This window comes from Pelobates fuscus, chromosome 4, assembly GCF_036172605.1.
Source record: "Pelobates fuscus isolate aPelFus1 chromosome 4, aPelFus1.pri, whole genome shotgun sequence".
NCBI lineage: Eukaryota > Metazoa > Chordata > Amphibia > Anura > Pelobatidae > Pelobates > Pelobates fuscus.
The window spans coordinates 333,513,718-333,531,325 of NC_086320.1; the positions used below are offsets into that span (position 1 = coordinate 333,513,718).

Genomic DNA, 17,608 nt, shown 5'->3' on the forward strand with positions numbered 1-17,608 from the left:
CTTTATTTTCAAACTGGATATCTAGATCAAAGTCAAAATACTGCTAAATAAAAGACATTTTATTCTCGTTAATGTTTCCTCAATCAATTCGCATGATGACCTCTCATTTAATGGGCAATAACAATTTTGTAATGAAGTCAATACAAATGAACAAACACAAACTGACAGCTGTTAGACACTCGTCTCAGACAACCTATTATTTACAGTATGAGACATGTTCAGTACATGGAAATTGTTACTTGTCACAGAAAGTCAGTGTCAGCTCTACTATATCATTAAAGTAATACAAATGCTACAATAAAAGACAGCCAGTGCTAAACAAATGCAGTGAGTTAAAAAAAGAACCAAAAGAAAGGACTGATGATCTAAAGTCACTGCGATGAAAAATTTTCAATTATTATTCCCCATAAGAGGAAAGGAAACTTGTGGATCCACTAATTGTAGTATAATTTATACCATTATAAATGTCTGTTTTGTAACATGCAAAACTACACACACACACACACACACTGTTAGCAGCCTCCTGCGTGAGATTAAACTTCATACAGCAAACTTCACAGGAAGAAACAATAATCTAAACAAATTTCTGCAGATTTGTGAACCTAATTTTATTTAATACGAATACTACATTTTAGTTATAATAATATTACATTTTCAATTATAATTTACAAATGAAGCTGTAATTAATAAAGGTATATATATTTTTTTTGTTGAGTGATCTGTCGATCTTAGTTAACTTGCATGAGAACTAAAGTGACCCCGTCCAGTCATGGAGCCTTGAGTCACCAGCAATATTACCTCAGGGGTTCTCGAGAGTGCACAGCTTGTGTGAGGAGAGCCTAAAACAGCGTTTGGCAATTTAACCAGGTAAATTAGTTTCACCCCCGGTGCTCTGCCAAGATTCGTCCCATATAAATGTTCTTTAAATCAACAAAAGGTGAGATGAGATGTGTTATCAACCTAGAATTCCTACAGTCATGCCTACCTGCCTGTCCTGTATACCCATATGACATGCAAATTATGGGCAGGCTTTACTTGGAGTCAAAATCTAATTTTGAGAGAGTTGCCATTTGTACAGCTAAAACTTCCAGATAGAGAAGATTTTTATTTCTAAGTGTTTGTTTTAGTATAATTATTTTTTTTATTAATGTGTCATCTATTTTGTATGCAATGCGACTATTTTTGTTCATTATAATTGTTATTAAAGTAAATATATAATTTAATATTATAAATATAAAGTTTTGCTTTGTCTGGTAAATAATCACATTATAGGGACACTATAGTTACCAAAACAACTTTAGCTTAAGGAAGCAGTTTTGGTGTATGGATCATGCCCCTAAGCCCACCTCTTTCTTATCATCTGCTCCGGTAATAGGAGTCTCCTGTATGAGGATGTCCAGCGTCAGTTAGGATGACCAAAAGTCACCTAGCAATCAGAAACTGTCTCTAGTGACTGTCTAGTTGACAACTGTCCTGCAATGTAATTATTACAGTTTCTCTGGACTAAGGGGGACTGGGCCATTGCACCCAAACCACTTCAATGAACTGAAGTCATCTGGGTTCCTACATCGTCCCTTTAACCCTTTCACCCACGAAAGCAAGTTGCGTGCACACTTGGAGTGGTGTCCGTGACAGGAGTTTAATTAACAATGTTCAAGACTAATTCAGTTTTATTTTAAATAATGTTTACTTTTTATTTATCATGCATACCCTCTATATTTGTATGGAAAAAGACCAAAAAGACCAAAAGACATAAATTAAGGTCTTTATTATTAGTTATTGTGCGAAAAATCCCCAGAATTGTCAAGTTTATGTTGCTTCATGGTAAAAACTCAAGTCTGATACCAAATTGAAAATGTATGCCTACTAAAACTTTATCTGACTCTGCTATAATTATAGCCTCTGTTGTCTTGGAGCTGGAAGACAAGTTTCTTGCAATCTTGTGATCATTTCCATATATTTCTGTTAACGCAGTTGGGAATCTGACACAGAGTTAAATTTTGTCATACACATTTTCATAAAATACAACTTCCTTTAATTTACAGCAGATATATTTTTCAGGAAGAAAAATGCTGATCTTATCTTGCTTATAAGCTTGCCACCAAAATGATTTAGATTTCCTCTCTGTGCAGTATCAGTATAAGGCCGTTCTATGCAGGCAATGAATTATATTTGACACTTCAAGCCTATTTTATCTTTATCTTTTGGGTCAAAAAAATGAGGAAAACAAAATATTTATTTCACATATAAAAGGAAAAATGAAGAACTATGCTTAAAAAAAAGATCCACTATAAAAGATAAATGCTCGTATTGTCTATTACTGTTCGTAAACAAGAAATAGTTTGCTTTAAACTTTCATTATCTCAGGTTTGGTAATTTAACCATTTCTCACTAGAGTGGAAGGCAATCTATTTCTTAGGTCACTACATGAAAGTTTGGATTTTTATCAGCTGTGTTATTTATCTAATTAACAGCAAACAGTAGCCTGAAAAAAAGTATGGTTACAAATGTGACGTTGGTTTTACTAACTTCTAGGAGTTTTTCTTCTAAAAGTTATATGTAGGAGTAAACTATGGATAGAAAGAAAAATATACAAACCGTGAAATATCCGTGACACAACAGTGGAACACAAATATGCCATATCGATTCAGGGCTGCTATTAGAATTTTGGAACCCCCCCAGAAATGGAATGTACTGGATCACATTTGTGTCTATTCCTAAGACATTCTTAGCAGATGCCAACTTTGAGTAAATTACATCAGTTTTCCGAGTCATCAGTTCTAACAAAACCCAAATGCAAATAATATAAAACACTCTCACTAGACTCTTCCCAATGTAAAATGTGAGTTTTTCAAGGAAATGGCAAAGTGTAGCAACAGTAAACAAAACATTGGAAATCATAACAAGTAATTATACATGTGTCTACAATTATTGAGGGGTTAATAAGCATCCAAACTACTTTAGCTTAATAAATTGGTTTTGGTGTACAGATCATGCCCCTGCAATCTCACAGCTCAATTGTCTACCATTTAGGATTTAAATAATTTCCTTTATGCAGCCATAGCCACACCTTGCTTGCCTGTGACCTACACACTTCCTGTAAAGAGAGACCTAATTTTTAAATCTCCTTTATTGCACAGTGTGTTTAATTTAGAAATTCTCATCTTCTGCTTTATCTCATCTTCTTTCAACAGTGTCCTCTGCTTCAAAGAGGAAGGTTGGCCATCGTTGATAGGCTACATACGTACCTTTCTCTCAAAGTTTTCTAAATGACAAGCTAGTGGTGCTCTCAGCCTTTAACTTGTGCAATATAGCACTCTCTGCCAATCACATGTACCAAGTTTGAGACTTTCTCAAGGAAGCTGAGGACACCACCTAGAAAAAGAGGAGCTGAGCTGACCAGCACTGTCTACACAAATTTAGGTTTAAACCATTCCTAAAAGGTTCAACCCATTAAGATAAGACAGTGCCCATGACAACCAAGCACCGTAATAATGTAATTGAGATGAAGTTGTTATGGTGCCCAAAGTGTTCCCTTCAGACCATACATCTTAACATTAAAAATATCAAATTAGAAAAGTACTGCAATAATAAAAATAAAAAAATAAAAATCTAAAAATGTATTATTTAAAACTTGTAGAATGCATTTGAGAACCATTAAAAACTTTGTATTGTTACATAGGATGTAGCAGCATGTTTTATTTTGTACTTTAAAAAAAAAAAAATGAACAACCATGCACATAATCAAGAACTAATGCATTTTCATTAATCCTGGAGATATGCATAAGTGGCAATGAATCAGAATATACAGTCTGAGTTTCAGATAATTTGCACATAGTCTTTGGTCGAACATAGTCTCTGGTCATCTCACCAACACCAGAACAGACACCCTACAAAGTTCTATATATGTTTTAAGAAGTGGTTGGCAGGTGAGCGATCTATGTAAGAGAGCCTGTAGCTCTACCTTTGTTTCAGTTTATACAAACATTAAACATGACTAAATGGTGTTTTGGTGATGCATTAAGAACACAAATTAATAGTGAAGTTATAAAAATTCTGCTTTGTAGTAGATCTATATTTAAAAACTTAATTTTAATAAATACAATTGTCTAACACATGTGCCTTTGTTTGGACTGGTTGACCAATGAACTATACAGGCACTGGGTTTTTAATTAAAAGACACATCCAAAGCAGATAACACAATTCTATCAACAACAAAAAAAGTCATTTAATTTAATGGCTAATTAATTAATTTAACTGCACTGTTAGAGAAACCCAATTTAAAGAGTCATACAAATTCTAAATCAAATATTTAAGATGACTGTTTTACGTTGTACATTGTATGTTTTAGGTCATACAGCTAAGATGTGCAAATATTTCTAATATATTTAAAAACCTGCACAGATCATGATCCCACATGCGTATTAGCTAACTTAAATTTACAAAATAAAACGTAGGGTACAGGCTTTTGAAATGTGGTATGTTTTTGTGTAGACGAAATATGGAGTGAATTTTTAGCACCATAGCATGCTAAATAAAATATAGAAAATACGAGACTACACTAAGAGGCAAAACATATATTAAATATCCTGTATTAAAAAAATAAATAAAGGTTAGTTATGACATGCATAGCATTAACTGTATTAGTAAAGCCACAATTTTCTGAAGAAAATCAGTTCACTATCATTTTTACAACTAAACTTAAAGCACCTAGTTCATGCAATCGGACACAAAGGAAAAAATTGCCATTGTGATCAAACTTAAAAGAGGGTGTGTGTTTTCTACACAGATATAAATTCAATATCACAACTATTTATTCTTTATTTTATTTAAAAAATAAAGAGCATATTCGGTATTCTGAACATGTACACCCTTTGTCACTATTAATAGAAATCCCCTATTATTCTAGTGCCAGTGACGTTAACGTTTGATAACAATTCAAAGATGTTTCATGATAAAGACTATATATGCAACATTCATGCATGGGTACTCCGAGCATAGTAAAGAGATTTGGTGACCTTTATTAACACCTTAATAAAGCTACTTTGATTCATTGTTTATAAGTCGAAATAGCCACACATTTTTGCTTACTGTGTATGTTCCTTGTTCAAGCCAATATTAAAACTTCAGAAGATATACAATAAATCTTGCCCTGAATTTATTTATTTATTTTAGGTTTTTGCTACATGGTCAGATGTGACAAGATTTGCTTCCATGAATTTATACATTATTTCAACAGCAACAAAAATGCAGTTTCTAACCTTGAAAAGCTCAGGTAGACGCATTAATCTAATGGAACCTCATTTTGCGTTGTGGGTTTCATTTTCAAGGTCATACATTCCGTACGTAGGAAACAAAATTGACAAAAACTAACAGAAAGTTTTCTAAGGTTCAGAGGAGGTTACTAAACAAAACAAGACTATACTGAATTCCATGACACTAAAGCTCTAAATGGAAGCTCTTCAAATGGGAAAGGGGTGTTTCGAATTCTACGGAGGGGATATTGTACTGTACCAACGTCAAGTGTTCTCTTCTCAACACATATTTACAGTCACCTCATATGAGAGAATTTTATGGAAGCCAAGATGAACTTGAATATGTCACCAAGACAACGTTAGTGAAAAATGGCAGGTGGGCAGATTGAGTGCAGAAAATGAGCTGTATATATTCTGGGAGCAAATTAGAAGCAAATGTACATAACAGTGGAAACAAAATATAGGCATTGCTACATCCTCCATGCCAGTATTTGTCTCAGCTAAAATGACACCTTTTGCTTCAATGGCTAAGACAGATTTTCTTTCAAGCAGGAGCTTCCCATAAAAGTATTTTAAAAATGCTACATTTGCTACATTGCTACAGAGATGTATATGTCTCTATTTGACTGTACAGCAGTTCTATCTCTCTCTGGACAGGTTATATCCATACAAGAACACTGGTTTAAATTAAATTACCAGGGAACCTAAAACCCTAGAGAATTGCCTAAATGAATATGAAGACCAAAGTTAAACAACATCAGAACTTGTGAAAAAGTAAAAAAAATATAGAAAAATTAGTAAAAAATTAAGTGAAATGAAAATATATAATAAAAACGCAGGTATATACATATTAGTATACACAAAGAAAAAGAACATTACTGTCTAACCGGACGGAAACGGAAATGAACGCCCCTAAAGGGCGGGTCACGCCAACATTTTCGGCACCAAAATTCGGACATAAAAGGAAAGAAAATAGAACATGCACCTGATGAAGATGTCTTGCCGAAACGCGTTGTGCTGAACTTATTAAGAGAAAGAACCTGGATGCAACATATTGTTTTTATATGTAAGGATTTTTGTACTTTGTTTAATGCATTTGCATTTTTATCTCTAATTGCTGCTATTTGTCTCCATTATATGAACATACTTTGGGGAGAAACACATCTATTTGAAATCCCAGGATTTCTATATCCTGCTCGTGCCTGTATACCTGAGCCAGTTCTGCATGTTATCATGAAAATGTAAGTAGGACTAAGTGCCTAATTATGTGAATTGTATGATTTGGGTATTGTGCAGATTGTACTGCCCTATGTGAGCATTTCTTTTGTAGATACATCATCTGAAACAAGTTTTTCTCTAAGTGTATGAATGATATGTATTTACTACACTTCATATAAGAGTGCTATCACACATATAGGTCAATTAGTGCGCTTTACACTTTTTTGTATCAGTTCATACACATATTAGTGAGGTGTTCTGTCTCACTAGTTGAGGTGAGTAGAGATATTTATTGTGTGATATCAAGTTCCCATTTAGGACTAGCAACCTCATTTTAGTGAATTAAGGGCGATATAACAAGTGGTTTGATCTGTATGCTGATGTTCTTTTCTTGTTTGAGTTACATATATATATATATATATATATATATATATATATAATTTCAAAAAAGGGGTGCACTCATGGGTCTTGTGAATTGTACATTTATTTGTGCAACAAAAACTTGGTTACATTACATAATCAATGTTTTGGTTTACCAGAGTCTTTTTTAAGATCTTGAAGAACATTTTTAGTTGCAGAAATAAATGTATAATTTACAATACCCGTGAGTGCACTCTTTTTTGGAAACCTGTATCTGCAGGCAATTACTGCAATACTTACCCTTAAAGGACCACTATAGTGCCAGGAAAAATACTTGTTTTCCTGGCACTATAGTGCCCTGAGGGTGCCCCCCACCCTCAGGGACCCCCTCCCGCCGCCTCCTCCGCCTCCTCTCCGCCTCCTCTCCTCCTCTTCGGCTGAATGCGCATGCGCGGAAAGAGTCGCACACACATTCAGCCAGTCTCATAGGAAAGCATTTACAATGCTTTCCTATGGATGCTGGCGTCTTCTCACTGTGATTTTCACAGTGAGAAGCACTCCAGCGCCTCTAGCGGCTGTCAATGAGACAGCCACTAGAGGCTAGATTAACCCAAATATAAACATAGCAGTTTCTCTGAAACTGCTATGTTTATAGAAAAAAAGGTTAACTCTAGCTGGACCAGGCACCCAGACCACTTCATTAACCCCTTAAGGACCAAACTTCTGGAATAAAAGGGAATCATGACATGTCACACATGTCATGTGTCCTTAAGGGGTTAAGCTGAAGTGGTCTGGGTGCCTATAGTGGTCCTTTAAGGAAGAGTGCTGAGCTAACTTGTAACATATATATATATATATATATATATATATATCTTTGCTGATTTGTTTATTGCAAGACTATTAAATGCTATAAGGTTCATGAAAGTCTGTCATGCTGTAAGATGAGTATCAGTTTAACTGTGTCTATTCTAATGTATTCCTATGCTGCGCTGTTCATTGGCTTATGTTATGTGCATATATTATTATTAATGTTTAACAATATTGTTTAACAAGTTCCGTAGCACTGTACAATGGGTGGACTAACAGACACGCAGTTGTAACCAGATATGTTGGACGAACAGGAACAGAGGGATTGAGGGCCCTGCTCAATGAGCTTACATGCTAGAGGGAGTGGGGTATAGTGACACAAAAGGTAAGGCTAGGGTAGAAAAGTAGGTTTCCAGGATAGTATTCACTGAGGGTTTAACCCCTTAAGGACCGGCCTGTTTTTGCGATGTTTGTACGTTAAGGACCAGAGCAGTTTTAACACTTTTGTGGTGTTTGTGTTTAGCTGAAATTTTCCGCTCTCTCATTTACGGTTCCCATACAAGTTATATATTGTTTTTTTCAGGACAAAAGGGGCTTTCTTTACATACCATTATTTGTATTATGTCATATATTGTATTTAAAAAAAATAATAAAATATGGTGAAAAATTTTAAAAAAAAACATGTTTTTGGAATTTTACTTGAAAAATCTTTTACTTATCTACAAAAGCTAATGAAAAAAACTGCTAAATAGATTCAAAATTTTGTCCCGAGTTTAAAAACACCCAGTGTTTACATGCTTTATTGCTTTTTTTTGCAAGTTAAAGGCCTATAAATACAAGTAGGAAATTGCTGTTTCAATATATATATATTTTAAATGTATCAATAGTGACCTTGTAACACCGTTATCTGTCATAAATCCCCGAAACACACCTAACATGTACATATTTTTTTAAAGTAGACAACCCAGGGTATTCAAAATTGGGTATGTCCAGTTTTTTTTAGTAGCCACTTAGTCACAAACACTGGCCAAAGTTAGCATTTATATTTGTTTGTGTGTTAAAAATGCAAGAAACGCTAACTTTGGCCGGTGTTTGTGACTAAGTGGCTACTAAAAAAGGCTGAACATACCCCATTTGCAATACCTTGGGTTGTCTTCTTTTGCAAATGGTATGCCATCATGGGGCTAATTCTCATTCCTTGGCTACCATACGCTCTCAAAGGCAACCTAACCAATCCGACAAATTTCAATAAAAAAAAAAAGTAAAATCAAGCCTTATATTTGACCCTGTAACTTTCACAAACACTATAAAACCTCTACATGTGGGGTACTGTTATACTCAGGAGACTTCGCTGAACACAAATATTAGTGTATCAGAACAGTAAAATGTATCACAGCAATAATATCCTCAGTGAAAGTGCTGTTTGTGTGTGAAAAATGCAAAAAACTTCAGTTTGACTGACAATATCATCGCTGTGATATGTTTTACTGTTTTGAAACACTAATATTTGTGTTCAGCGAAGTCTCCCGAGTAAAACAGTACCCCCATGTACAGGTTTTAGGGTGTCATAGAAAGTTACATGGTTAAACACAGTGCTAGCAAATTAAATTATCTGGACTTTCGGCCTGGGTTGTCAGGCAGGTCCCTCAAATTGCAATCATTAAAATTACTTAATTAGGTAAAAATATTACATAAATACACATGTAGAATTTTAATATATACAGGGAGTGCAGAATTATTAGGCAAGTTGTATTTTTGAGGATTAATTTTATTATTGAACAACAACCATGTTCTCAATGAAACCAAAAAACTCATTAATATCAAAGCTGAATATTTTTGGAAGTAGTTTTTAGTTTGTTTTTAGTTATAGCTATTTTAGGGGGATATCTGTGTGTGCAGGTGACTATTACTGTGCATAATTATTAGGCAACTTAACAAAAAACAAATATATACCCATTTCAATTATTTATTTTTACCAGTGAAACCAATATAACATCTCAACATTCACAAATATACATTTCTGACATTCAAAAACATAACAAAAACAAATCAGTGACCAATATAGCCACCTTTCTTTGCAAGGACATTCAAAAGCCTGCCATCCATGGATTATGTCAGTGTTTTGATCTGTTCACCATCAACATTGCGTGCAGCAGCAACCACAGCCTCCCAGACACTGTTCAGAGAGGTGTACTGTTTTCCCTCCTTGTAAATCTCACATTTGATGATGGACCACAGGTTCTCAATGGGGTTCAGATCAGGTGAACAAGGAGGCCATGTCATCAGATTTTCTTCTTTTATACCCTTTCTTGCCAGCCACGCTGTGGAGTACTTGGACGCGTGTGATGGAGCATTGTCCTGCATGAAAATCATGTTTTTCTTGAAGGATGCAGACTTCTTCCTGTACCACTGCTTGAAGAAGGTGTCTTCCAGAAACTGGGAGTTGAGCTTGACTCCATCCTCAACCCGAAAAGGCCCCACAAGCTCATCTTTGATGATACCAGCCCAAACCAGTACTCCACCTCCACCTTGCTGGCATCTGAGTCGGACTGGAGCTCTCTGCCCTTTACCAATCCATCCATCTGGCCCATCAAGACTCACTCTCATTTCATCAGTCCATAAAACCTTAGAAAAATCAGTCTTGAGATATTTCTTGGCCCAGTCTTGACGTTTCAGCTTGTGTGTCTTGTTCAGTGGTGGTCATCTTTCAGCCTTTCTTACCTTGGCCATGTCTCTGAGTATTGCACACCTTGTGCTTTCGGGCACTCCAGTGATGTTGCAGCTCTGAAATATGGCCAAACTGGTGGCAAGTGGCATCTTGGCAGCTGCACGCTTGACTTTTCTCAGTTCATGGGCAGTTATTTTGCGCCTTGGTTTCTCCACACGCTTCTTGCGACCCTGTTGACTATTTTGAATGAAACGCTTGATTGTTCGATGATCACGCTTCAGAAGCTTTGCAATTTTAAGAGTGCTGCATCCCTCTGCAAGATATCTCACTATTTTTGACTTTTCTGAGCCTGTCAAGTCCTTCTTTTGACCCATTTTGCCAAAGGAAAGGAAGTTGCCTAATAATTATGCACACCTGATATAGGGTGTTGATGTCATTAGACCACACCCCTTCTCATTACAGAGATGCACATCACCTAATATGCTTAATTGGTAGTAGGCTTTTGAGCCTATACAGCTTGGAGTAAGACAACATGCATAAAGAGGATGATGTGGTCAAAATACTAATTTGCCTAATAATTCTGCACACAGTGTATATACATATTTATATATTTGACGTCTACGTGTATATTTATGAAATTATTTATGTAATTATGTATATGGACATATGTATATTTCGTATTGTTTTTATTTATTTATTTATACATAGATATATATATCATTACATTCTAAGTGTATTTTGATATATATATATATATATATATATATCAAAATACTGTTAGAATAAAATTGCATATATAAATATTTTTTTTATAATTATTAAAAAATATTTTTATTTTTTGTTATTTATTTTTATTAACATAATATTTGTATTTTATAATAATATATATATACCATATATATAGCAATTATATATATTGTATATATTCGTGTGTAATTTAAATATAAGTGTATTTTTATATTAATATACGTATATATAAATATAAAAATACACTTAATATGACATTATATATATGATACATATACATATATTATATATAGATATAATACATGTATATATATCATATATATATAACAATAAGAAAGCACGGCACTCCTCCTCTATTTATCTATAGATCAAAACAATGCCTAGGTGCAATCCCGCGTCCAGATATAGAATACAAAAATAAAGGGAGCACTCTGGGTCTTCTCTTCAGTGAAAAAAAGTATTTACTGTATCAAATAGAATACATTACATGTGCAGAACAAATCGACGTTTCGACCCTGCTGGGGTATTTGTATTCTGCTTTGTATTCTATATCATATATATATATATATACACATATTATTATTATTTTTTACACTGATTTTACACTGTTTTTTTTTTACTTTATTTTTTTGATTTTTCACTTGCAGGGAGACTGCCTGTCAGCACAGACAGTCCCCCTGCAGGCAGATACACAGACACCTATTGCGGTCATGTGATCGAGTGATCTGCTCGAGGGGGGACTGCCCGGGCAGACAGGCAACCCCCCTGGACCGGGTGGAGCACTGATCGCCGCCGTGGGACCGACGGCGATCAGGTAAGTAGCCCCAGACCGTTATGACGGTTCAGGACCGTCAGCGGTCCAAACGCACATTTTACCGCTGACGGTCCTGAACCGTCAGCGGTCCTGAAGGGGTTAATGTTTTGTTTTGATGACAGTTTCAGGAGAGGAATCAGGGTGCTGGGAGAGAAAGCTGTTGACAGTTTAATTGATATGCTTTCCTAAAGAAGTAAGTTTTCAAAGATGTTTTTTGAAGGAGTGGAGACTGGGTGAAAGTCTAACAGAAAGGGTAAGGGCATTCCATAGGAATGGTGCAGCTCTAGAGAAGTATCTAAGTTTTTTAAGGTGAGCATCAGAGGTAGGAGTACGAACAGAGGTTAGACAATTCCTACTATCTCATGCTATAAACCCATAATATTTATTTTACAAAAAAAATATACATTGTAAAAAAAAAACGTTTTACAAATTATGAAAGCCAAACATTTTCCTCATGAGGCTGATGAACTCACCATATTTTTACACTTAGCAAAATGTGGCAATATACAAATAAGGGATACACATTCAAAATGCATTGTGATCCCATTCCCCCTATAGGTCCTTTAAATAGGGCTAATCCCTTATCTTGATAGGATAATCGTAGGGCGTCTTCAAATTCTGGGCTCCTGAATAGTCTTGTTGGACCTATGCGGGGGATGGGATCAGGATGCATTTTGATTGTGTTTTTTATTGTGTTGTCCCTGAGGAAGACCACCTAGTGTGGTAGAAATGCGTTGGACTATTTATATACCTTTTTATATTCTTTATGTACCATTATGGGCTTATTGTGCCCTTAATACATATCTACCTTTTTATCCTGATGTCTGAGAATTCTTCTCTGCTGGGACCAGAAACTCCTGACAGTAAGAAAGGGCTTTATTCTCTGACCTCTTGTGAGTGCAATCAGTAGCAAATAGATGATTTGCATATTACAGTACATCACTATGTGTTATTCATTTTATTTGCAGATATACAGCTGTATCCCTTATTTGTAAATTGCCACAATTTGTCATAAAATAAGGGGAGCTATTGGGGAAGGCCCCCTGGGAAGCTGTTTTCCATTGGGAGTTAAGTACTCCTGCATATATATTGGTTTTCTATCACACTTATTGCTCATGGGTGTATAGGTGGTGTGTATATATATATTTTTTACACATAGAATTCTGTGGCTAATTAACTAAATAAAAGATGATTCTGTAGTATACATTCTTAGGCACAATTCCATAAATGCAGTACAGTATGCAATGCAAATAAAGAACATTGTGAACTTCTTGCACATGGGCATCATTACCTTTATTAAATATGAACAAATTCAATACAAATTAAATAATTAACAATGATTTCACTGATGATAAAAAAAAAATCATTAAAAGAAACAACAACAACGCAAACACAACGCAAACCTAAAAACTCTCATGTGTATTGAAAAGTTTCTTATTTTAACATACTTTGGAACTTTTCATGTATGGAAAATCAGCAAAATCGAGAAAAGGCAGTTTTTAGCCACTGCATGTAGCATTGTAGGGCTATAAAATATGATTCAACTGCATTTATATGTGTTAGCCAAGGGAAAAGTTTCCACTTGACACATATTCAACTTGTGACACTTGAAGCAAAACATTACTAAATATTGTGCCTATTAATTTCCCATTCAGACGTTATCTAATCTATTTAGCTAATGTATGGAATAGTATACTAATGAGAGTTTGCAGCTATGTGACATTTTGGCGCTTGTAATTCCGAGATAACCCAGAAACAAGCAGGACAAAAATCTATACAGCTACATTATTAATGACTACTAAGTGACCTCTTCTTATCTTCACCAACTTAAAGGTGACATTGAATTCTTCAATAAACTTTCTACTTTTAGGTTTGACACCTGCACTTTTAAAACTTAAAATCAGGACTGGGATAAACTGGAAACATGACATTTAGATTAATTATAGGGTATTATACATGTATACGTTTGGACATATAATGTTAAAGCGCACATTAGAGATATCAAAATAAAAGAATCGCTCAGATTGTGACGGGTACGTTTTATTTAAAAGTATGTTCTATTGTGTCACAAGAATTACTAGAGTTCAGTTATGTATACTGTAATGATCTATGATATTTGGTCCTACCAGATTAAAATATGTTTATGAGAAGTGCAATGTGCAATAAACCTTACAAATTTCCAATTTCTTTCTTGCAGAACAAACAGTTTGATGGGCTAACGTCCTTCAGTGCCACTTTTGAAAAACCTCAGAGTATCAACACTAAGGATGCAATCAAACAATGAGATAAACTTAAGATAAACCATTCTTAACTACATCTTGTTATAAACCAAGTTTTGTAAAGGCACTTTGATAAGTTCTACCTTCCCAGCTGTCAATCAACTCACCTTTGTAGGTGTAGTAAGTGCTTCTCATAAAATTCAAAGCTATACAGATGGTATTTAGCCCGCCATAGAATGAATAAAATAAATTCCAAATACCCTAATAATTGCTGGAGGAATTGTGGATTGTTGGCTTCACTATTCCATATTTTTTTGATTTTGCCTTAAATTAACACAATATTGGAAAGATGTACATGAACTGATTAAAAAAGTTAACTCTAATATCCCTATATTGTCTTCAGAATTGGCCTTATTCAAAACATTCCCAGATGATATTGAAAAAAATGAAAAGATTATAATTGGTTACATCCTAATCGCTGCTACCGCTGTCATCCACAGACGCTGGAGGTCCCCTGTGATCCCCTCCATTAAAGAAGTATTGAATTCTGTTTTGGAAAAAACAAAGTTTATGAGGTAGTTACTAGACATTTCTCTCCAATATAGGATAACCTTAGATATGACTGGGATGGGTGGAAAAAAGAGATTAAAAGGGAATATAAACTCTAATTATTTATTGTACTATAGGGAAAATAATAGGGAACTTTGTCATGTCCATGCGATAAATTGTTCCTGTTATTACTGTATTTTATTTGTGTCTTCAGATACTGATGTCTTTATTCTTCAGGATGGATGGAGGTTTTGAGGTTTAATGAAATTGTTAAATACTTTAATTGAAGATTCATATGTGGTTTGTATACTTTGATATATTTTAACATACATTGTATTTTTATATATATCACTAAAAAGTTATTTAATTTTATTTTTGTATTAATTTTTTTTATATTTTTTTTTAATATTCTTTAATAAAAAATATTTCAAAAGAATTTCAAGCTCTATTTAAAGCATTCTATTGGGTGGGTGCAGCAATTGCCACACGTGTGCTGAAGGTCACTAATGTTTTGTATGTGAAACATTGGATTGGCCCAGACATCATCAATATTGATGATCTCCTGGGAAAGGATTGGAGCTGCGGCACGAAGATAAGAGTAGAAAAAGGTTGGTGACTGATTTGTTTTAATGAAACAGTAAGGGACCATAAATCTACATCATTAAAAGAAACACTAACATGAGAAATAAACATATTTTATTTTAATACTGGAGTGTTCCTTTAAGTTAAATTCTAAACATACATTTAAAAAAAAAGTAATAGTAACTAGTAATATAAAACGTTATGGATTTTGGCAAATAATTAGATATATTGATTGAAAGGCTTAACATGTGTGTGTACATTATTGTTGTGTTTATTTAAAAGGACACTGTAGGCACCCAGACCACTTCTGCCCATTGGAGTGGCCTGGGTGCCTTGCCCCTCTCCCATTAGCCATGTTAGTCAAAACACTGCGTTTTTTTTTTATTACAGGGCTAATCCAACCTCTAGTTGCTGTCTCTCAGACTGCCACTAGATGGTGCTTCCGTGTTCCGTGTTCTTAGAGCATGAATTTTTTTTAAATGATGTTCAACGTCCCCACGCTCTGTATGAGGACGTCGAGCATCACCGGAATTCCCATAGGATAGCATTACACCTCTATGGGGAGGTGTAATGCGCACGCGGGGGAGGAGTGTGGACGGAACTGCTGGCGGGGGAGGTGTGTGGACGGAGCTGAGCCAGCGCCAAGGGACATCGGTGCTGGACCCACGTAAGTGACTGAAGGGGTTATTAACCTCTTCAGTGCCGTGGGAGGAGGCTTTGACAGAAAGGGACCCTATAGTGCCAGGAAAACGAGTTTGTTTTCCTGGCACAATAGTTTCCCTTTAACATGAGAATTGTTGGGAATTCAAGATGAATTTCAAATATAAGGCCAAAAAAAAAAATGAAATGGAAGCATAGCTGACTTTTCCAGGTTTGTGTTTTGGCCTTACATTTGACATTCACTATCCCAACAATTCGCACTTTAGTGAATAACCATGATTGATGCAAACATATTTTTTTAACCACATATATTGCTCCCCTATTGCCTTTTTGAACACACATACACAAGCAACCAAACTCTCGACAAGTTGTCAATGGTTTTGTGCCAAGATCCTGTTAGAAAATAAGTGCAGTACAGGAGTGTAACTAGGAATCACAGGGCCCAGATGCAAGAATCAAAAAAGGGCCTCCCTCATCTTCCCTCCTTGCTCCCCCAAAGCAATACAACTGAGTGGGATGTGTGTGGAGGCTGAGTGTGATTGTGTTAGTTGGTTAAGTGGGATATGTGTGGAGGTGGCAGAGTGTGATTGTGTGTACATGTGTTCTGTGTTAGGACTCAATCAAATATTCTGTACCCTGCCCTTGTTTTTTACGTCCAAGATGCATTATCTTGCACTTATCCACATTAAATGTCAGTTGCCACAACTCTGACCATTTTTCTAGTTTATCTAAATCATTTGCCATTTGGCTTATCCCTCCTGGAACATCAACCCTGGTACATATCTTAATTGTTATTGTAGGACTTATCTAAGAGGTTTGCCTTCATGTGGCAGGTGAGCTTATACTTCAATTGTCATTGCTGTGATACAAAAAAAACTGTCCTGTTGTTTAAATGTGCAAAGGAGTCTGGGATAGAGTGCAGGTAACTTTTTTCTTTTTGTTCTATGTGTTTGGGTGGAATGATACTGTAGCCATTGGTGCCGCCCAGGAATAATGGGAGTTTGAGCCCATTGTGTAATTATATGTGTTAATGTAATTTAGCATTTCTACCAAGAAAGCAATCAATGATCCACAGCAATCATATAATGCAATAAGTATTAGTCATTCTCTACCATATAACAGTGTATTGCCTCTTTCTCTGTTCGCAGTAGAGCGGACAGCTAGAATAAGCAAGCAAGTTATACTGGAGCGCTATGGGTTTTATTCATGGTAAGTTTATCGTAGAGAAGATTTCCTCCATGTACAAAAACAAAACTGCAAAAATATACAACTTTTTATATAGTCTGCAAAAACATCTTAAAGGACCACTATAGTGCCAGGAAAACAAACTCGTTTTCCTGGCACTATAGTGCCCTGAGGGTGCCCCCACCCTCAGGGTCCCACACCTGTGGCGTTGAAGGGAGAGGAAGGGGTTAATCCCTTACCTTTTTTCCGGTGCTGGGACTCTCAGCCCGGCGCTGGGACTCTCCTCCCTCTTCTTCCGCCATCGGCTGAATGCGCATGCGCGGCAAGAGACGCGCACATATTCAGCCAGTCTCATAGGAAAGCATTCTCAATGCTTTCCTATGGACGCTGGTGTCTTCTCACTGTGAAAATCACAGTGAGAAGCGCGGAAGCGCCTTTAGCAGCTGTCAATAAGACAGCCACTAGAAGCTGGATTAACCCATTTGTAAACATAGCAATTTCTCTGAAACTGCTATGTTTACAGCAGAAAGGGTTAACCCTAGCT

At 35.6% G+C, this 17,608-nt stretch overlaps 1 protein-coding gene across 5 annotated transcripts in view; it reads right to left on the minus strand.

The window, feature by feature from the left end:
• The window catches only part of PHF14 (PHD finger protein 14), a 325,814-nt gene that overhangs the window by 66,002 nt on the left and 242,204 nt on the right, over positions 1-17,608 (minus strand). The gene's annotated exons all lie outside the window — the stretch shown is intronic.